We start from the raw sequence: 23,198 nt of genomic DNA on the forward strand, positions 1-23,198 counted from the left end.
GCATATATAATAGCAAAGCAACTTAAGGCCAAACATATTTTCATGTGATATGGCTATCTCTCGTGTTTCAGGAACGACTGCCACTAAAGGTATGTCCCTGGTATTTCTGGAATGTGTGAGGGGGTCTTTGACAAGGAGAGTGGCTCTTTAGTTGAATACTGTACCAGATTCTTAGAATTTAAAAATACATAAATCTGAAAGCTCATCTTGCTCATTCTGGAGCACTTAGAGAGCCAATTGAACTTTGTTAAGTGAGGAGTGTTGCTCAAAACAAAGGACTCTTGAGAAGTATTGCAGTTGTGTGGACAGACTTTTCGTAGTATATTTACCCTACCAAAGTTTAAAATTGCAGTGGCTCATTGTGCAGAGCACATTTTTATAAATGGTTTATAAATATTTGTGGCAGCCATTCACTATCCCAGCCAGGGCTCCTTCTGTTGGACTTTTCCCCTCCGTGTTGTTGGACTTAGGGCATATATGAATTGCATAACAATGAGTGGAGATACACATTATTGAATAGTTACAGTGGGGTGTTTAAAAGTCAAAGCACTCACTGTGAGAATACAGTGGACTGTGTGAGAGAATTGGAGGGAAAGTGTTGTGTGCCTTGAAATAGCGGAGGTGTTACAGGACCCACCCACCTTGCCATGCCCTTTACACCGATACCCACCTACGGCGTACAGCAAGGCTGGGGAAACTTTGGTTCTGTGAGGCAAATTTGACAGGTGGGCTGCCAAAGCAGACTGTGGCTTTACCACCAAATCAGCTGATGAACAGTAGAGCCGAAGCCTGCTTTAACTTGCTAATACGCACTTTGAGGCATCTCCCTCTGCCCCACATCTGACATCCTATATGTTGTTAGATGTGGGGGCAGGTGGGCATGTTTGGAGGAGACAGCCTCATGGACCACTTTTGAACCCTGGTGCCTCTACCCCTTTGCTGCAGACGCCTTTGCAAGTCATCCTTCACCAAGCCATAGAATACACATATGATATCAAGCCCCAACAGATCAACGCAACATAGACTACCACTGTGCCACAATCCAAATGGAGGAAATAACCTGCATGCAGAGCAGATGCTTGAAGAAAGTGAACCAGGACACTGACTACATGACCACCTGGTTCACATGTTAGAGTAAGTCCTAGTCTGAGCAAATGATGGTTTCCCATGAACAGGCAGCATGCTGCTGCATTCTGCTCATATTGCACCCACCCCACTCCTGCAGTTTCCAAGCCAGGAAGAAAGAAACGAGAATGCTAGCATAGCTGGCGGTTGCTTTCTTCCCAAACCAACCAGGAGGAGAGCCTGAGTGTTTGGTACGACAAGGTTGGTTTAGACTGTGGCTTACCATGACATGCAAACTGGGCCGTAGTGATGCCACGCTCAGAATCAAGGTATTAAGCATATCTGTGTGATGGCTCATCAGTTCTGCTGATTTCATGGAGGATAGGAGTGGGAGCAATGGGCATAATAGAGCCACGTGTTCCAGATATGTGTGTAAGCGAACAGTATATTTGTGTATGTGAGCTGGGCTCTAGCGTGCAAACCTAATTCTTTGAGTTGGATCCAGAACAAGGTGAGCATGAGCCTGCTCATACAGCCAGGCTTTTCTGTCTCCCCCTGCCCTGCAATACAGCTCCCCATACCCTACTCTTGAGGTTAAGGGGCCCTCTGGAGTGATGTGCACAGGGGTCTGCAATGGGATGGGGGGGGTGTGGACTAGGCCACTATTGCAGAAGTGGAAGTTCCTTTCCATACATGCACAAGTGAGTCATCTCTGGATCCAAGTTACTGAAAGGTATTGTGTTTGAGATAGCATTGAGTGATGCGAAGTGCCTTCCTCTAGCTTTGGGATAGTTTGATGGCGAATGACCGTCAAAGCACAATAAGCTTGCGCATGTGAATGTATGATTTAAAAGGTACAATATAGATTCTGGTAGATAATGCATGATTCTTTTTTAACCCTTTGATCATGAATGGTCTATCCCTTAATTGACATAGGTGTCATTGATGTTTCTAAAATGCATTGTATTAAATAAGTTTTAACTCTGGTTAATTTTGCCATACCTTTTAATTTTCAGTGTTGCTCGTGTTTATAAATCTTTTAACTGAGCACATTAAAAAGGTAATTAAATTGTCATTCTAATTTATGCCATTCCTGAAGTCAATCACCTAATTAAACTGAAAGAGCAGAGAAGTAGTAGTTTCATAAGTATTTATTAAATAGCGCAACATTAATTATGCAGAACGTTCAAATGAAGTAAAATCGGAAGGGAATGAAACTGCCATTACAAAAGGTCTTTCTGTCACTGCCCTTCTTGGTTTAATAAGCTGAGCCCTCCTTCTTAATAACATGACTTAAAAATAAAAAATAAATAAAATTGTCCAGTAGCACCTTAGAGACCAACTAAGTTTGTTCTGGGTATAAGCTTTCATGTGCATGCACACTTCTTCAGATACCTAAAAATATGACTTAAAAATATATTACTGATACAATTAATGAAATGAAATTTGTGAGAAATTATTATGGTAGTGTGTTTGGCATGAAATGCAGAATACATATAAAATGACAAGAAGGAGCAAAAATTGTGGGAAAGTTACAGTCTAACAGCACTATATGCTCAGATATTCGTGCCATCGAGTTCAGTGGAACTTTCTTTATAATTTTAAAAACACTGTTAAGTGTGAGCTCATAAACTCTGGTGAAAGGGGAGTTCCCCACAACAGCATTAAAGTTAAATCAGTAGGGCTTTATCTTCCAGTTCTGCTTGGTAGAAATTCCTCAGAATGGAATTTCTTACTGAGATGATGTTTGATTAACAGTACCATCCTAACAGTGGATAGTGTTACGCTAAGTTTTACTCAGAATAAACCTGCTGAAATTAATGAACATGACTAAGTTAGGTCCATTAATTTTGATGGGACTACAGTGGTACCTCGCGTTACATATGCTTCAGGTTACATACGCTTCAGGTTACAGACTCCGCTAACCCAGAAATAGTACCTCGGGTTAAGAACTTTGCTTCAGGATAAGAACAGAAATTGTGCGGTGGTGGCACGGCAACAGCGGGAGGCCCAATTAGCTAAAGTGGCACTTCAGGTTAAGAACAGTGTCAGGTTAAGAACGGACCTCTGGAACGAATTAAGTATGTAACCAGAGGTACCACTGTACTCTGAATACCACCCCATGTCTATTCAGAAGTTAGTCCTATTGAGTTTATTGAGGTTTACTCCCATAACCAATAGGTTTCTGTTAGGATTGCATCTTAATACAACTGCAGTATAAAAATGTTAAGGTTTTTTTTTCTGATTCCTATGGGTATAGAATTAGTTGCAGACCCCAAGCCTCTGGCTAAACTTTGTGTGCATCATGATTTCTGTTCTGAGCTTCTCTTTTCTGGAACTGTCTCCCAGTTGAGATGCCGTGAAGCAGCCTCTGCTCCTGGAAGTAGAGCAGCAACAAGACCAGTGGTGCTGTGTGGTCCTGAAAGGGCCTTTGGGGTCATGACTGTTATGATGTATTGTTCTGCAGAGAACCATAATGTATGTCTCTGACTTAATCTTAGCTAATGGTTTCAAGAAGGAAGGACTTAAGGTTAACATTTTCTTCAACGATAGCAATCATTCTGAAAGGCAATGCCTTCTGACTGTACAAGCTTTAGCAGGTTTTTGAATGTTGCCGTTGTGTCGGCAGCACCATTGCATGATGCTATAAAACTGAAAGTTGAAATAACAAGGTGAGAATTGCTTCATGAACTGTAAGCCGGATGTGGCTGTTTATTCAAGTAAAACATGAAGCTTGAGACTCCAGTGTAATATCTCTTTGAAGGGCCTGAGGAAAGCTGCTTTGTCTTCTATTTGTCCATTACAGCTGCACAAATTTATTGGTATTGCTCATGATAAATGCATAAAGTGTATAACCACAGCAAAACGTTATTGTTACTCAAGGTCCCAGGGCATGGTCTGAACACACATGAAGCAGCAACCTTGCTGAAGGTACGTGGGCCTGGGCTGATGATCAGTGTCTGGTGGGAGACCTCCTGGAAGAAAGGATTGAAGAGTGTGTGTGTGTGTGTGTGTGTGTGTGTGTGTGTGTGTGTGAAGCCCAATATTATGAGTGACAAACATTGCCCATGGAATGGAATTTGACATTTGCATTTTTCCTTTCCACAAATCAGCATGGAATATGTTTGTGTGCTTCCTTGTGCCAGTTTGTTGAGGACAAATTCATGCATGAATATTTTTTGCAACTTCCACACAACATCGTCCTCATCAAAACGGCATGGCATAGTTTCCCCCATTAGGTTTACCATTTACAGTAGCTTAATCAGTTATCCCGGATTTGCAGAGCAGCCTGAGTTGGATTCACAATTAATGCAGCACCATGGAAGCAAGAGTCACTATTCCATATACAGTGTTTATTACTTATGATTCAACACACACGTCCCACGGCAAATTGAAGCCATTGCACATATGGTTAATTTGAAGCCCACAGCCACTAAGTCATGTTGATTTCAGTTGAGCCCAAGTTTGGGACTGTGAAGCACTTTGCATAGTTAAACTGATATACACGTTGCTGGTAATGAAATAATACACATTTCATGAAAGCCCTTTAAACTTTTGTTAATCATGCAGCAACTTCAATGTAGCAGCAGTAGATATGTACACATGCAGTTCCAAGCCATAAGTAGGGACTTTTTTTGTTAGAACAAATAAGGACTGTAGGGGTGTGTGTGTGTGTCTGTGGGGAGGGGCACGTGCTAAAATTGTGTTTCCATCGAAACAGATGTTGGACATCCTGCTAATTTCACTGGAATCATGACTTCATGGCATATGTGCAGCTTATAGCCTTATTGCCAGCTGTTGAGCTCTATAATTATGGTAATTTTGTTCTTTCTCCCTGACATCTTCACACTCTTGCGCACATAAAATTTCTGTTACATTCAGAGATGCTCCAAAGCAATGTGATGTGTAAGGAAGGCGACTTCCCCTTTTACTCAGAATAGCATGGGGAAAAGATGAGTAAAGCCTATCAGACTAGTGGAAGTTCAGAGATGACATAAAGCAAGTTGGGTTATATAATGCATTTTAATGGTCAATAAGCCTTTTGGCTAAGCTATATTTTGGCAGCTTAACGCCTGTCTGTTTGTGTCATACTCTGCAGTTATCTCTTTCACAAATAAATTGTTCATGCCATGGTACCGCTAAGCATGTTTTCAGCTTCTTGAGCTAGCATCACACAGATATTCTCTTTTCACATTGATTATTCAGGCATATACACTAGTTTTGGGGTAGTAAATATAGATAAAGTCTCGCTTATTTTTATGGACTTTGAAAACAAGCTGCTTATGCGTTTAGTCACAGGAAATTCCTATTAATAAGTGAGTTGAACACTTAGATTTCCTCTGTTTCATCCTTCAAACCAAGAAAGTTGTTATCTATCTCTCATATTTGTACCTCTTAGCTATTTTAACTTCATGTAGAGAGCTCTTTTCAGGTTGTTGTTAGAGAAGGGTAGATGTAAAAAGTGCCATGTAATATAATTAATTACTTTTCATAGGATGGAGGTAAAGGAAAGGCCAAATGCAAGTCCACCCCTCTCATTTTGACTCCAAATATTGGGGTTCTGTAGAACTTCAAAATTACACAGCTGTTTCCCATGAAGAACTAGAATGCAGCTATTGACTTTTGCATTTATAAATACTTAAAAGTCAATTTTCTAAAATCATTCCTACTATCATTGGTAAATGTTTTTCAATGACATGATCCCCAATTAGCACCATATTCTTTGTTTTTAAGAAGGCCATATACTGCAATTTCCAATTTCATCTTTTAAAAGTGTTCCTCTTTAAAGGACATGGCATAAATGACCTTGATAAAATGTTCACCTGTAAGATGGGAAAAGATTCCCTCACATTGCAAAAATAGCTGGTGTAAGATTCAGACACATTTTCTTTGTGTGGAAATTATTGATGCCCTTTTGTGATACCAAATCAACGTGTTAGAACTTGCCACATGCCCCAATTAAAATGTGTGGCATTCCAAATTATAGTTAATGAGAACAGATCATGGATTTCCCTGAGCTGTTGACATATGACAGGACATAGTGCTAGCCCAAGACACTTTGCTGTATGAGGTGCAGCATGAAACGAGGCCTACCCCCCACCCCTGTCAAAGTGCATAGTACTCAGGGATGACAAGCGATTTAATCCAGTAATCATTTCAAAGCGAACTGTGTCCTAGCTGATGAGTACCAAAGGCAGTCATTTTAACAGATGCACCTCTCTCCCTACCCAGTGGTAAAAATACACAATGAATTAAGTACTTAACAATTTGCTACCTTCATCACACCTGAAATCAGCTGCCTGAGGTGCCTATCTCATTCTCCCTAGTGTTAGGACTGGCCCAGCTGAGGAGGGAAATCTTAAATGTAAAAAGCACAACATTCCAATACAGTGGTACCTTGGGTTACAAAGGCTTCGGGTTACAAACACTTTGGGTTGCAAATCCCGCTAACCCGGAAGTAGTACCTCGGGTTGAGAACTTTGCCCCAGGATGAGAACGGAAATTGCACGGTGGCGGTGGGAGGCCCCATTAGTGAAAGTGTGCCTCAGGATAAGAACGGTTTTGGGTTAAGAACGGACTCAAGTTCATAACCTGAGTTACCACTGTACAGTGGTACCTCGGGTTACAAACACCTTGGGTTACAAACACTTCGGGTTACAAACTCTGCTAACCTGGAAGTAGTACCTCGGGTTAAGAACTTTACCTCAGGATGAGAACAGTGTACACACTGCTGCCCCACAGAACTTGCAATTTGACAGATGGGGAGACAAACAGAGGAAGAGGAAGGGATGATGACAGAAGCAGAGCTAACTGGAGAATTGTTTTCAAATGCAGCAGTGCTTGCTCTGAGTAGGGAACGTGGACATTAGCTGAGGCTTTGGCATATCAAGGCAACCAATACTAATGAATGTTATTGTGTACAATAACATATATAGGTGAGAAATCCTTCCAAAGCCTTCAGTAAAAAAATAGTGTAAATGGGATTAGGTGTTCATGCAATATTTACGAGTTCTTGGAGAAAGTTGGCATTTTGTGGCACGTAGGAAGCATTGTGAATATCTTTGGCCAGTGCCTTTCCAAGATCTAAACAGAAGATCTAATCCTCCACTTGAAGTAATCTCTGGGTGACAGATTGATGTTGTGTAGGCTATGCAGACTGTGTTAATTATAATTGTGCCACACCCATCATTTGTTTCTTTCCAGGTTTTTTGTTTTCTTCCAAGCCTCCTGCTGTTTAATCTAACATGCACCCATGGCCTTACTTGGCAACCAAAGGATCCTCTCCTCAGAGCCACCCCACCCCCTGAAATCAGGCTTAACAGAAGCATTATATTCCAGCCAATATAATAGGTTGTGTGCTAGGATGCAGTGCAAATATGTGGCAGCCACAAAAGTTGGTCTGGTTGGCATAGGTATGCAACCCCTGATTATATGCCTGTATGCATATGCCTTTCCATTAAAAAAAATTCTGCCAAAAGATTCGCTTTAAATGACAGTCAGTTAAAAACATAATGAAATAAAATAGATCAAAACATAGGAGCACCAGCAAACACTAGTTCTTGTATCTGTTTAACTAAAAAGTTATACCTATTGGTGGAAGATGTAAGAGCTTAAGAAGAGCCCTGCTGGATCAGAACAAACACCCATCTGGTCTAACTTAGCATCCTGTTCTCATAATGGCCACCCAGATGTTTCTGGGAAGCCCACAAACAGGACATGAGTGCAGCAGCACCCTCCCCACTTGTGATTCAAAGCAAGTGGTATTTAGAGATATAGTGCACTTGACCCAAAACCTCCCTTAGTGTAGAGTTCCAATGTCTGGGCACAACCAATGAAAAGACCCTTTGGAGTTCTTGCCAGATGCACATTCTGTGCTGCAGGACAGAGAGGAGGGTGACTCTTTGAAGTGGTCCTCCATTCAGCATCTTCAGAAATTCCTTCTAAAGATGGAAGAAGTGAGGGGGAAATAGATATATAATAGGGGTGTACACCAGCCACAAGATCCAACTTATATCTGTAGTTTTGGGGAATCAGCCAGCTCTGAGCTATTCTGTGTCTTTTCATGTCAACTTGTTATCTGGGACCACATTAGATTTGTTAAAAACGAAGCAGTACTGTTTTCTTCTTATTCATTATAATGTGAAACCTACAACAGCTATAACTCCTCCCCCCCTTTTCACAGAAGTAGATGGAATTTACAGATACCACAGTCCCTCAATAGTGGCATCTGTAATCAAAGGCACATTTACCCAGTGAATTTTGTGCAGGGTACCTTTCCAGTTTGTTTGGTTTTTTTAACATGGATTTTAAAAAAAAATTATGCCAGAATTTGGATTGGGTAGTTTGGAGGTGGGATGCACCTTCTGAGGAAATGAAGTTTGCCCATTTTCAGAATGAAATTTGCAGTGGTTTTTCCACAAGGGCAAATGTTACTCTTCTTTCAAGAATAGATAACCACGGAGCTGAGGAGAGCACAATTCCCAGGAAGATTTGGGGATCTGGTTGCTCCAAGGGTCCTTAGTTGTGGGGTAGGCTTCTGCGTGTGCTCGCATACACCCCCCCTCCCCGATTTTGGGGGATACATCCCATTTTCTCAGTGAGAGACTTCTCCATTGACTTGTACTTCAAGAATGGCTGGGGAAGGGAAAACATAACCTTCTCAGTTCAGACTCTGTTACCCCCAAAGGTTATTGGTAGGAACTGGCATCTGCCCTGATGGGTTTTTAGGGATACAGTCGTGATCTTTCCATTGGGTTGTATAGGGAAACACATAGATTCATGTGAAAAGATACAGCTCAAATCAATGTGAATGGAGTGATTTCAGAAAATAATTCAATAATTCACTGTGATTTAAATAATAATTCACTGTGATTTAAAGCTAGACCTGTCTGTTAAAAAGGAAAGCTCTCCTCCCCTTCCACTCTCAAGAGGTGGGTGTTTCCCAAGTCAGATTGGCTTCATTTCTCTGAAGACACAGAAGAAACTGTTGTGGGTTTTTTGGACAACCAAGGCCACAGAGCTGGGTGAAAGGTTAGGGAGTTCCTAATCCACCACAATACACTTTTGTAACGGCATAGTCCAATTCAGAAACATTTCTCAAATCACCCTAATTTGCTTCATAGTTTGGAGTAAACTCAGTGCAGGCACACACCCCTCCTATGTGCTATAGAGTGGCTGGGTACATTCCTCTTTCTGTAGGGTTCAAAAAAGGTTGGATAATTGACTCATAAAACAAATAACCTTATCTTGGCACAGTCATGTTCTTCCTTCCTGTAGGAGGTGGGGTGGGATTAGGGCTTCCTCCATCAAATGAATATTGGTTTGTTAATCTATATTTGTCATCTTCCCAGAATTCTGTATTAATTAAACATAATTATCTGTAACATACCAATCCCTAAACAATAGCTCATAACTTTGTACTTTCTGATTCTTCCCTAGTTAGTAGTTGGCAAGCTTCGTGCTTAATTGCTAGATAAGCAGATCTCAGTTACTTAATATATAAATGTAATGTTGTTTTATTTAAGAGATAAATACACTTCACACACACACACACACACACACACAGACACACACACACACACACACACACACACACACACACATATGCTAATGAGCCTTTTCTGCTGTGAGCTTTTTAGTTTCTTTTCCCTGATAAATTAAGGTGTAACAGACACGGATTGACATAGCTTCAGCGACATATTGAAGGTAGCAGTGTGGTAGGTCCTTCCTACGGTGCTCTGTTTCAGTTATGAACCCATTCCAACTATCTGAAGCTACATTCTCAGGACTTGAGTCTGCGTAGGTGTCCCTCATAATATATAGCCCTGCATTCCATACAGTTCTGTAGGATTAAAGTCAGTCTGAAATAGTTGCCTCTAGTCCAAGCTTTGCCTTCCTTTGTCCACATTTCATCTGATTTCCGCCACGCCCCTTAGATACTCATCTTTGGTGTGGTGTGTCAATTTAGGCCGCAGCAGCACCTTTGATTATTTCAGAGAACAATAGTCCAGAGCTTTTGCAGCAGACTAATTATAAAATCATATTGGTAGAACGCAGCCAGTGACGACGTGCAGGAGTCAGAGTTATTTTCCTATGAAGTAGTTCATATGAAAGGGCTGTGTTGTAATCAATTTACACAGAAAATAAATCTGGTCTCTCCCAAATCAAGAAGGGAAATCAATTGCTTAGTCAAGGGCTTCTCAAGAAAGGATGACTTTACACTATTAAGTACTCAGGAGCAGCATGTAGAGGGGTCATCATGTCAGTTGATCATCTCACGTTCTCCCTGTGGTGCTCTCTAATTCAATTCCTTTTGACTTATCATTAAATTTACCTTTCCCTCTAAAGTTGTGTAGGCAGTTTTGTTTTCTGCATGCATTTTTTTGTTTGTGCTTCCATCACATGGTTTCATGGGTAGCTAATAATACCTCAGAAGATAGAATCAGGATTCAATATGACCTTAATGGTTTGGAGAAGTGAGCTAAAACTAACAATCTGAATTTACTGATTGGTATGTATGTCTCTTTGTCATGGCATGTTCCAATTTGAAACCTTCAATTAATAAATATCCTGCTTAGGCTGATGAACATATGAGGTTTGAATATTAAGATATACATTGTTGAGTCATCCCATGGGCCAAGAACCAAATGATTTTGTCCAGCTTAGAAAATGTCACTTGTAAACCATGTTTCTTCACAGTGCTGTTTATATGCTGGAGATAAAAGAAAAACAAGATGAAAAGGATATAAAAAGAAATAGAATCCATCCATGCTCAACCTTAAAAAAATGGTAGTACTGTAATAGAACTTGTAAAAATGTTACTGGTTTCTAATCCATGAAGACATAGTCTTTGTTTAGAATAACACTAGACCACGGTTTAGTTCTACCTAGATGAGACTAGCCTTCTCCTGAATCAGTTCGCTCCTCCCCTCTCCTCCCCTGACACAGCTGAGAGGATCTGGACTTTGCGCTTTTAGTTACAACAGTTCACCACTTTTTCCTGAACCACAAATTGTGCATAATGCTATTGTTGTGCTGAATGCTGTACCTACTTTTGCAAAAGTCTTTGCTTCCTGTGACATTTTTTTCCTGCCATTTTTGCAGTGTGCAGAAGAATTTTGGAGAATATTCAGTGGAGTGGGTTCTTTGCATTTATCCTACTGAATGTATGAGGTGGCAGAGGGGTCTTCTAATCCCTATGGGTGTTTTGTTTGGCCACTGCAGCACAGAGCTTGCCTTCCAAAAGCTTACAAGCTGGCAGCTACTTTGTTTCAGACTAGCTTTTTGCATTGCCATGTATGGTGGGGTAGAGATGCCCTCCCAATGCCCGTATTTCTGCTTCTAACTTGGAAAGAACTGGGGCTGGGTGTCGATGAGGTTTGTAGGTGCACAGGCAATGTACCTGATCAGTCCCAACCTCACTCCCTACCTGCCTCATCCCAACCCCATGCAGGCAAGCAGCAGTGATGCTTGTGTTGAAGGGGTGGTTTGGCAGCTCTTCAAACCGTGCGCCACCACGAAAATGTTTCTGACCCAAAAGCCCAAGACTGAAGGCACAAGGTATATTTCTTTTCTTTAGAAAAGACTTCCTGCATTTCAAGGAAGTGCTGTTTCTCAGGAGAAAATTCATTCTACATAGAGGAGAATTTAGCTGCATTCTACTTTTATTTGCCTTTTCATATCTGAATGGATAACAACAACATTTTAAAAATTTATATCCCACCCCTCTGCTGGGTTTCCCTAGCCACTCTGGGCAGCTTACAACATATAGTGGTACCTCGGGTTACATACGCTTCAGTTTACAGACTCTGCTAACCCAGAAATAGTGCTTCAGGTTAAGAACTTTGCTTCAGGATGAGAACAGAAATTGTGCTCCAGCAGTGCAGCAGCAGCAAGAGGCCCCATTAGCTAAAGTGGTGCTTCAGGTTAAGAACAGTTTCAGGCTAAGTATGGACCTCCGGAACGAATTAAGTACTTAACCTGAGGTACCACTGTATATAAAAACACAACAAAACATCAAACATTAAAAAACAAAATATCCTATACAAGCAATGAATAAATCAATAGAAACCAACAACAATAACAACAACAACAACAATAAACAGCTTGCAGTTATACCCAATTTAAATAACCGTCTAACCTAACTAAACTTTTAACCAACACCAACCCAACGAAACCAAAACAGAGGAACCAAAATTAGAACTGTAAAACATTTTAGCTAGTTGCCCCAACCCTAGAGTTGTTCCAGCAATGTCCCTCTGGCCTCCCAGGAACCTTTTAGCTGTTCAAGATGAGTCTGGGCCCTACCCTTTAGGCCAGGTGGAAATGGGGCTTGCAGCAGGGAGCTGGTCTTTCTTCCAGCACTCACGGCAGCAGCAATCCCTGGGTTACTGGACGAAAAGAAAGCTACTCACCTGCCCTGCTTGCTCCAACCTTGCATAAATACCCATCATACTGATATACTTTAAAATAGGATCATTTAAAACTTTTTATTTTTTTACCTGAAACTCCCTTCCACCCTCAGTGTTAGCCACAAAAGTTTTAAGAGTCAGACGTTATAGCTGATTGCTTAGCCAAGATGTTGTAATTCAAGCACTGGGACTTCCAAGATTCAGAAGTTCCAAGTTTTGGCAATCCCAACTTGGATAGAAACCAAAAGTCTGAAGTCATTCCCTCCTCCAGGGTGACATGTATGGACAAAGACCCACACATGACAAGTTTAAATTGGTGAGTAGAATGAGCATAAACTAAAAGGATAATTAATCAAGACATGCCACAATGTCCTGTTATCCGTAGCCAAATAACTTTTTGGCGCTTGGACCAATGGCATTCTTTGTAAAACACAGCCTAGCCATGTTGTCCAAAATCCAAAGAACTCCTAAATCATACCATGTGGGAATTATTTACTCCTCCCCTTAGAACAGCCAATTTAAAAGCCATATCAGAAACCTATTTTAAAAGTCCCTCTGGTTATAGGCTTGAAGCATATAAGCCCAAAGTGCCTTTAAGCATGAAGAACTAGTTTCATTGTTCTTTGGTTTTTAGCTGTTGCTGAGATTTTAGCGTCATATTGTTGCTTATAACAACAAAAAGACAATATTTCCTAATATTGTTCACCCCTTACTTTTACTTGTTGCATTATTACTTTTAATGATGTGTGTAGCTAAAAATATGCTGCTAGACACTTTGGTATTCATTGTTGAAAGAAATATGGGATGAACATTTTAAATAAAAATTTATGATTTTATTAGAAATTATATTTGATTGTGTGTGTGTGTTCACATGCACAACACATATTAACACTTTGTGCTTCACCCTGTATACCTTAAATTAATGCTGTACACCTCAGTTTTAAACTCTGCCCTCAATCAACAGAGGTGTACTCATAGACAAGTAATAGACAAGTTCATCTTTCCTTTTCTCCAGCAGCTCACTGCTAAACTACAAGTTGCTTTTTTAAACTCAAAGGAATGTAAAAGCAGCTGGTGTGCTTCTGACTTGACAAGCAAAAATGCACATATGACAACATGGCAGGCACATATTGTTGGATTGTATCCACTGTGCAGAAGAGATTTATGACTTCCATAGGAGAGAGTGGCTTGGACTTAAAGCTGTTTTGTCTGCTTAGATGCAATAGGTAATAACCTCATAAATTATAGGTGGCCTCTGCAGAAAAACAGCTAGGGACCAGTGATGATATTGGGTAATACGCTGGAATAAAGGCACTGCTATTGAAGAATGTCGAGCTATGGAGGCATTTGCCTTAATGTCACCTCTTTTGTTAAATGAAAATAAAACTGAAATGTGAATGATACAGTGGTACCTCGGGTTACAGACGCTTCAGGTTACAGACTTCGCTAACCCAGAGATAGTACCTCGGGTTAAGAATTTTGCTTCAGGATGAGAACAGAAATTGTGTGGCGGCGGTGCAGCAGTAGCAGCGGGAGGCCCCATTAGCTAAAGTGGTACCTCAGGTTAAGAACAGTTTCAGGTCAAGAACGGACCTCTGGAAGGAATTAAGTACTTAACCCGAGGTGCCACTGTACAGCACACCATTCCTATTTTATAAACATTTTTCTAACAATATTGTGAGTCTGTCCTATCTTTCTCTGCTGGACTGTTTCATATAATGCAAAGCTATTATCCACATCTTTGGTTTTCATTTCAGGACTACAAGTACAGAGAAAGATAAAAATGGCAGGTGAAAAATTGCCAAAAGGCAGTGAGTGGCTGGGTTCCATGATAATTACATCTGAGATGTGAAAATAGGGATAAATGTTTCAATACCACTTTGCAAAATCCTTTGAGGGGTTTTTTCAGGTTTGTGTTGTGAGCCACCTTTGGCAGAAGTACAAAGATAAAGACATTTGAAAAGTCCAACATTAGAGGCCGGGAAAGGTTTGAGGGTGGGGGGAGGGGAGTTTTCAGGAACAGCCTGTAACAGATGATTGATGGTGCCTTGTGAATCACAGAGGGAACTCTGTAGATTCAGGCTTCAGGGACCACCATGGAAACGCTTGCTTCTGGGTCACTTTCCTGCAACACTAAAAGGATTGCCGCAATTACCTAAGTGGGTGAACAGCTCTGTGAATGGGGAAGCAGACTTTTATGTAACCTGTTCACAATATAAACCTGGGGGTTTATAAGTCAATCAGAAAAACCAGAATGTGACCTGGAAGCTAATCTTTATACATACCTCCTTGGCTCCTTAGGAAGAAAGGGCAGGATATAAACTTAATAAACAACAACAATGATAATAATAGTGCGTATTTATGCAAAGAGAGTAGTGAAGGCTGCTTCTAGATTTTTATGTATTTGTTCATGACTCGCATACTGTTGTTTCTCACATTCAGCCATGATGTGCAGAAGCACATTCCATCTCTTTAGACTTTTCTGTTTGGAAAGAAAGCCTTTTGTTAAACATTTGGTCTTAACTCGCAAATTTAAAGTTGTTTCTGCTTACTCCCACCCCCATCCATTCCATCAGCTACATAAAATTTCCAAAATAAATATGGTCATCCTTCCTCCACTTAGCTGGGCTTAAATGGCCAGGTGTGGCAGGCATGCCTATTCACCCTTCTGCAAAAATACAGGTCACAGGGTTCGTTTCCCATCTGTTAATGAAACCTCAGTGCAGTAATGTGTCTGTACACAGGAGCCTTGTCTGAGGGATTTGGCACCAAGTGTGTTTTGATTGTGCCCAGGCTGAATTCTGCACATAAGACGGCATTTAGAAGTTTGATACAAACATATTTTAGCTGCATAGGGAACAAAGGGTAGGCAGTGATATGCAAAGATAGAAAGTCTCTATTTTATTTTCAGATAACAATTTCTGTGCCTAGCAACGCAAACATCCGGGGGGTAGGGAGAGAAGGCCAGCTTGGAGGAATTTGCAGGTTTTCCATGGTGACAGATTTCTCTTGTTCCTGGGCATCTCTCTTTCTGGCTGATTGCCAGCTTCTCAGGGCAGGTTAGCATTTGTTCTGACTGTGGAGATCTAGTGCTTCTGCCAGCTATTTTGCAGTGGGCTCAGGCTCCCACAGAGTGCCTTTCCTGGGAGATACTTTTTGCCATTCTAAGTGGTTGTTAGGAACATCTAAGGCACCTGGTGCTCCACAGCTTTTCCTGTTGACAGCTCCAAAGGCCTCTCTATATTTATTTCCAATTTTGTCTCTCAGTTGTATGGCACATTTCTAGCTTCCCTGTCGTCAGAAGGCAAGCTGGAAGTTTTTCGGTGGCAAGTTCTTGCAGTGCTTTGAATTTGCAAAGTACTTAATGGTCTTTATTGTGCTCACCTTTCATTGTTTTTACTCTTTAACAGCCCTGGTAGGTTGTTATTCCTGTTCAGCAGTGTGTAAAAATGAGTTTGAGCCTGAGGTCACTGTGGCAGAGATGGCATGTTAACCCACATCTGTGGCATCAAAGTGTTATCTTTTACTTGTCATAGTGACTTGACTCCTATCGTGTCATAGTGGCAGAAAGAACTGCAGGGTTGAGATGGCAACTGCTCCTTACTCTAGCCCAGGTCTTGTGGCAGCTGCTGCTGTGTGTTCTTCTTTTTCCTCCTGCAATTTACAGAAATACTTTGCCCATCCTATGATGTCACCATATTACATGTTTTTCCTGTTCCACATACGATGATACAGGATTATTTATTGGCGTTTTGAGTTGCATGAGGAACATTGTCTGGGGCCAGACATTATTCATTGATTTGCTTTAGCATTTTATATTCACTTTAATGATTGTTTTATGTATGTTTTCAATTTACAGTGTTCCTGAATACTTTTTTTTGTATCCAAACAGAATGAACAATTTGCATGTAGGGGGGAAATCATTATTTGGGGGCTACCAGTTTGAAGCTTTGCCTCTGCCCCTATGTGTTTTGCTCTTTGGTGTTGCTCCACCTTCCTTTCTACATGTGGATACAGCACCAGCCATCCTGCTGTTTTTGCACATCAAGCCTGGCTAGCTAGGGCATGAATTCCAGCTGGTGGTGTCTAAATTGCTATTTGCACTGAAGTTTGTGGTTAGGAGGATGTGCACTTTCTAATTTAGCCCCTGGCTAGAATAAAAGAACTGGCTTTATGAAGAGCAGCATAAAAATGGTCTTCTGGACAGACAGAAAAATGGTTTTATTTATAGGGAGTTTGTAGGAGATTTGCATTTAATGCAGTTCGAACCAGCTGTTTAGAAGTTTGTTTTCAATGAGCTATTTTATTTCAAAACAAATACGTCAATAAAAGATTATGGATGAACGTACAGGCAATTGAATGTAAGCAGCATCTTCTGTACTGAGCCCTGTCATTAGCAAGGATCTCACAGTATGATGCCAGGAGAGACTGCAGAAGCAAAGCAGTAAACAGGATGGAGTGGATGGTTCAAAGCATTAGCCCCAGGGACACTTTGGTGGTTGAAACTGGCCCCAGCACTACCATTGGTGCTGCTTTGCTGGTGTTTTACCCTTATCCTTACAGTAGCAACTGGCCGCTGTTTGCATTGCTGAACCCTACAGTGTAGTGCTATGGCTGTGCTGCCTGTTGATCTAAATAAAATCCAGAATAGTTAAGGTGGAACCTTAGGTTAAACAAACTTGTTTAGTGAAAAGTGTGTGTTCCTGTTTTGAGCTGTAATGGATTTTCTGACAGAGAATGGAAAGCAGTATGACTGATTTGTTATTTTCTGCAGACGGATGGGTTACTTTATAAATGGCAATGCAAATTCTTTGTGGAAGTAGCAAAGGGGTGGAAGGCTTGTTTCAGGCCAAAAGCTGTATTTATTCCTGAGCAGTCTTCCCAGGGCTGCATGCTAGTGGTAGGCAGGGCCAGAGGCAAAAAGTAGGTGGAGCAAGGAAGGTGTCTATGCTTCAGCAAAAATCATGGTTTCTAAACATACACCTTTCTCCATCCAGGCAACCAAGAGGCATGTCAAAGTCCAAGAACACATTCTAGCTAGACAAAAGCACTTGAGGAGTATTGGTGGGTGTGGCATAGGAAGCAAGAATGTGTCCTGAAAAGGAGGCATGGCCAGGGGAGTGGTCCAAGGGCCAGGTGGTGAGGTCTGAAGGGCCGCATCCAGTCTACAGGCCCTGAGGTTCTCCACCTGTGAAATAGACATGTAATATACCATGTAATATACCATGCCAATCAGTTTTATAAACATGGTTTAACAGGAATCACTTGGTCTTCTACAATGGAAACTATAAAATGACAACGTCAGACGCACCTTGTGGGTAGTGAATTCCACAACCTTGAAGAATTCCCAGGCCACCCACCCAACCACACCAAACATCTGAGGGCCCCCTCTGCTGATCTTGGCATCTGAGAAGTCTTGTAGGGAAGCAAGCAGTCTTCCAGGTATTTGGGACCTATTTTTAGGGCTTTAAACACTAATGTGAGCGTCTTGAGTTAGGCCTGGGAACAAACTGTCTTGACAATTCAGCTGCTTTAAAACAGTGGCTGTTTGAGTTCTAAAAGTGAGCCCAAGTCAGTAATCTGGCTGCTTCATTTTGGTCCATCTGAAGTAGTGGTGTTGTTGTTTTTAAGGAGGGGTGTTAGGGAGAGAAATAACTTCCCATTGTATAAAACAAAAGCTGACACATTATGCACTGTGACACCACTTTTGAGTGTTCGCAGCATTCTGACCCTTAGTTTGCAGGACTGAAACTCATTTCTTAAAAGCAATTGATTGATGAGAATGCTCAGATATCTACTCATCTAGGTAATGATACAGCAGGGGCTGGGTACCCTCACAGGTGAGGCCCAAGAGCTTGAACTGAGGCAGAAAGTGACTGAGGGTATCTTTCTGGGATTCCACCTTGGCCTGCCTCCACTAATGCTAACCTGCACCTTCTTTTCTCTCCCACAAATCCCCATGAGACTCCCCTCTCTCCAGCCATGGAATATTTTGCTTCTCTGTCACCATGGTAACGTTTCCACCTCTGTGTTCAGGGCTATTCCCTCAGGCCCTGGCTTCCCACAGGAGGGTAACCCAAAGGATATGTAGTACACTTAACTGCCACTAAAATCAATGAGACCCCAATCGTTTGGATTTATGTTTATACTGGCTTTCTGTGGTTCATACCCACAACTTGTTCCACCTTGTAAAACTATTTGAAGATTATATTGTAATTGGAGGTTTTGGAGTACTTTTTAAATTTTCACATAATGGAACTTAGAATTTATTGCTTGCCATATTTCAATGCCTTGAGGTAGTTTTATATAAACATTTTTTTATTTTTTAAAATAATTTTATTTATTATTCCAAACAAGAAAAACATAAAAGAAAAAGAAAATATATACTGTATATTTTTAACACTAGCTTTACAGAAAAAGGAGCAAAGAGACTCAAAAGAAAGCAAAAATTAACCTTTTTTAATTAAAAAAACAACATTTGCCTTATCTGAGACTGGGATAAAATAGGCCTCATTTATTTAAAACAAAGCAAAACAATGAGGTGTATTTGACAATCCCTCAAATTTAACATAAAAAAGAAAATGAAATTGTATAAGAGATTATTATTTAGTGACACAACTAGACAGGAGACTGTCTTAATAACCCCCACTGTCATTTTTTATGGCATTTTCTCTTTGCACTAGTACTTTACCTTAATTCCAAAGCCTCCCAGACATATGAATAAAAAAATGAATGTTATATGAATATTCATCACAGTGGGCCCAATTAGAACTGGGGACCTTAGACCCACCGTGTGCTTACCAGTCCTTTATCATTTTATTTTTAGTAATGCCACCCTTTGCCTGCACCACAACTTCCTGAGGTGGGACTAGCATGCACTAAGTCTAGCCAATAATATTCTGGGGGTTCCAGTTATGTGCTGGTGCTGTTGTTTCTTTGCCTCCGTTACAAAATACATGTTCTTAGAAAATTACATAATGAAGTGATAAAATGCAAGGGTTCTGAAGCCAAAACATATGTTTTCTTATATGCCCAAATGCTTGTAGAGACCACTGTTTACATTACTGATTAGTAACGCATTTGTCGGTTTGTTCTTGCTGCAGATAGCAAACACTGAAGGGAAAGAGGGGGAATAATACTCAGAATCCTCCAGTTGCAAATGGGTTCCAGACCTGTTTTATCCTTTACATTTCGACACTGTATTCCTTCAAAACCACATCTGCATTCTGCATGATGGTGGGAATCCCTTTTCTAATCTGATCTCTTGTCTACATACTTTTATGCATTTAACTCTTTTGATGAAAGCAGAGCAATGGGCCCACAGTCTTTCCTGTGGCTTGTGGCAGGTATTCATGTGGAAGCAGCAGAACTACTGCAAATGTAAATGCATGTACAGTACGGGCAGCCAGTTTGCATAAACATGAGAGGTCTTCTGACAGACTGTGCACCTAACTTCCATCTCATCAACACTGGGAGTGGGGCAAAGAAACTGGAGGCAGGGGTGTCAACAACAGGATTCTCTGCTCCAGGACACTATATGGAGAGACAGAAGTGTGCACAGTCTTACAAAACATTGCATATGCAGCTTTGTATCCACTTTTGCAGAGGTGGTGGAGGGCCCCCAAAATAATTTGGGGGGTCATACATGGTGACGCAGTTTGTATTGTTATGGGTTTGGAGGGGCAGATGCCCCTAAATTCTTAATTTAGTCAATGTTATAATTTAGCTAATATTTTATGGGAAGATGCCAGGCACAGTGTAAGAAACAAATAAAGGCTATACCTGTATTCCTTTTCAGGAGATCAGCTAATAGAGGTGCCATTAAGAAACAGATCAGATAACTGGGCCATTGAGAGCAATTGAAAATGCAAATACTGTCATTCCCCTGGCTCTGAGTAATGGACAGAGACAGGAAAATTGGGAAGGGGAGGTTGCCAGGGTTACAGTGGGCATGATGTCCCCACAGGAAGAAAATGTCCTTTTGCAGGAGGTTTTTGAAAAGAACAAGAAGAAAGGGAGGGAGGACAGGACTCCATGCAGACTGGCTGTGCCCAGAGACCAGGGAGCATGGCTGGCTTCTACTCTGGACTCAAGCTTGCTGAAGCTATGGAAGAAGCGACAAAAGACAGTCTTGGTGTGTAATGCTCCATACTCCCTCCATCAAGGCTCAGGTGCATATATGTGTAAATAAAACCATATCGCTTAAGACACTACAGTCTCTGCTATGCCTCATTTATCCAAAGGAAACACAAACCCTGGTTAAGTACCAAGAGGCCTGGAATATTGCACTCTCAGCAGAGATTGGGGTAGCCCATAACAGTATGTTAAGACTAAGCCAAACCACAGCTCAGCCTTAATGCAAGGCTTCCTGGAGAAGAGATCACAATCGTTGCAATTCTTCTCCTCCTATGACTGTGCTGCTGTGAGCTAAGCAATGGTTTGGCTTAGCCTGCTGTACAAACTGGGGCTTGTGGTTTGTTTCGCTCCAGCCAAACCACAAAACGTAAACCGAAGAACAGAACTTGGTCGCAGCTCGTGGTTTTGTCGGGTGGGGCAAACCGTGAGCCTAGATTTGAATGACATGGCAAGTCCAGTCATGACTTAGCTCACAGCAGTGCAGCAGGAAGAGGACTTAAGAAGGAGCACAGCAGCTGTGATCTCTCCAAGAGCCCACACGCTCGCCCTAAGCTCAAGGTGACCAGCTGAAACTTTCTCCAGAATCACATTTCTGTGTCAGAAAAGGCTTCACTAGTTTAATTTCTGCCTCTCACAAGAGCCCTGTTCTTCTTCAGTGCCAACCCTAAACCAGGCAGTGACCTCAAGTTTCATGAGTTGTAAACCTGTTACGTCAGTGTAGGTCTTCCATCAGTTCATGCAGGGGTTCATGTAGGCCACCTCTCTGAACCATAATGGTCCATCCCCAGCAATATGGATCAACTAAGTATGGAGTTTATTTACATTCACGTTAACAGGGTAATTTCTAAAAAATGTTTACATATTGACAATAATAATAATAATCCTCACTTGTCTACCAGGGACAATGAAAAGAAAAAAACAGCTTCAGAATGAAGCAAGATGTCCCTTTAAAATTGCACATGTAACCTCTTCTTCATTGATTCCAGAAAAAAAATGTATATGTATCCAGGAAGACACCCCCCCCCCAAACAGCTTCAAAATCAACAAGCTCCTTCTCCATTATCTCTTGGTTGGTCTTCCCTGATGCACATTTAATTTTTTTCAATAGCTATGAATTTGAAATCATTGTAGCTGTGACTGAACTGTGATGTGTCCTTCCAACGGCAAAACGTGGCAGAAAACTGTCATTGTACCAGAAATGTATCAACAGTCAATGTGTGTTTGGGGTCCGTTTTCCTTCCTGAACCTGCTTTCAGATTCTACCTCTAAATGTGTAAACAAATAATACAATGAGATGCTCAAAGGGACCATTAGAGGATGTATCACATAAGCAAGCTTTATGAGGTCTAGAAGCTTTGTTTCCTTAAAATATAATGTGGGTTTCTTAAGTCTGTGTGTATAATACAGGATTCTTTCTGTTCCATTGCATCTGCAAAGCAGAATTCAATATATCTTGTTCCTGCCTACCTTTGAGGATTCTAACTTAGCAATATACCTAAAAAAACCATTCTTTTTCTCAGATTTAATGGAAAGCATGCAGGGAGGAGATTAAATTGCCTTAATTTAGAAACAGCAATAGATGCTATATTTTCTACCCTCTTGCATCGCTTCCCCATAATCTATTTCCTAGGACAGATAGTTGAGCTGAGATGTGGCCAATTAGTTTGGTGAGGGCTGACATGAGATTTTTAACCCAAGACACTAAATTTCTTGCAAGTGTTGTTCCTAAAGAGAAGGTAATTCTATCTGAAATTTAAAAGCACATTAATTGGAAGTACTGTATGTCAATTGCAAGCAGCTTTTAGGCTCCTGGGCAGCATACCCTGGGTTCAAGTTTGCTCATCTGGTGTTGTTTTGTTGATTATTACCTACTTACTGAATTCAACATGCATGAGAAATATGAGTGGAAAAGAAGGTTAGAAGTATTTCATAGATATTAAAACCTCAGTGCATATCTGGTACATCCATAAAACATGAAGGTGCCATTTGTTGCAAAACAATTTGGAATAACCGCCCTGAAAGTGCATTTGGAGTTTTTTGTGAGCTTAAAGCACCAGGAATGTAAATTTGCAAGATGCTGCCACAACTTCTTGGAAGGCAATTAATGCAGTGCAAAAGGAGCCATTTTAAGAACAAATGACTGTGAGACACGCATACAAAATGAGGGATCCCAGATTTTCGAAAGCACATTTTCCAGTTGGCAACAGTTAATTTTTTTTTTATTTTTTTTTTAAAGAAATTGTTATTAAAACCATAGTTAGAATGGTGTAAGAGCCCAAGCCTAGGGAAAATGTTTATATCACAATTTGAAATCTGCACATGCGCATTGTTAAAATTATATGCTTTGTGGGTGGCGGGGGGAATGAACAAGTTTATTTGATATGTGTCACTTAATTATTTATTTAGTTTTATGTGTAGCCATCTCCCTTAGTCTCTGAGGGGTGTGTGAGGGGTATGCTTCTTTCAGCAATTGCACTTTTTTAAATGGAAGGAAAGAAGGGGGGGGGAGAGAAAATCCTTTACCAAAACATTCTATAAATAACTCTAAAACAGCCAGTGCCCTTGGACAACTGATAATAGCTGGTT

The 23,198-nt window shown here is 40.9% G+C and overlaps 1 protein-coding gene across 3 annotated transcripts in view; it reads left to right on the plus strand.

Moving 5' to 3' along the window:
• HIVEP2 (HIVEP zinc finger 2) overlaps positions 1-23,198 on the plus strand; it is a 135,584-nt gene that overhangs the window by 68,599 nt on the left and 43,787 nt on the right. The gene's annotated exons all lie outside the window — the stretch shown is intronic.

This window comes from Podarcis melisellensis (assembly GCF_964234715.1).
Source record: "Podarcis melisellensis genome assembly, chromosome: 3".
Classification (NCBI taxonomy): domain Eukaryota; kingdom Metazoa; phylum Chordata; class Lepidosauria; order Squamata; family Lacertidae; genus Podarcis; species Podarcis melisellensis.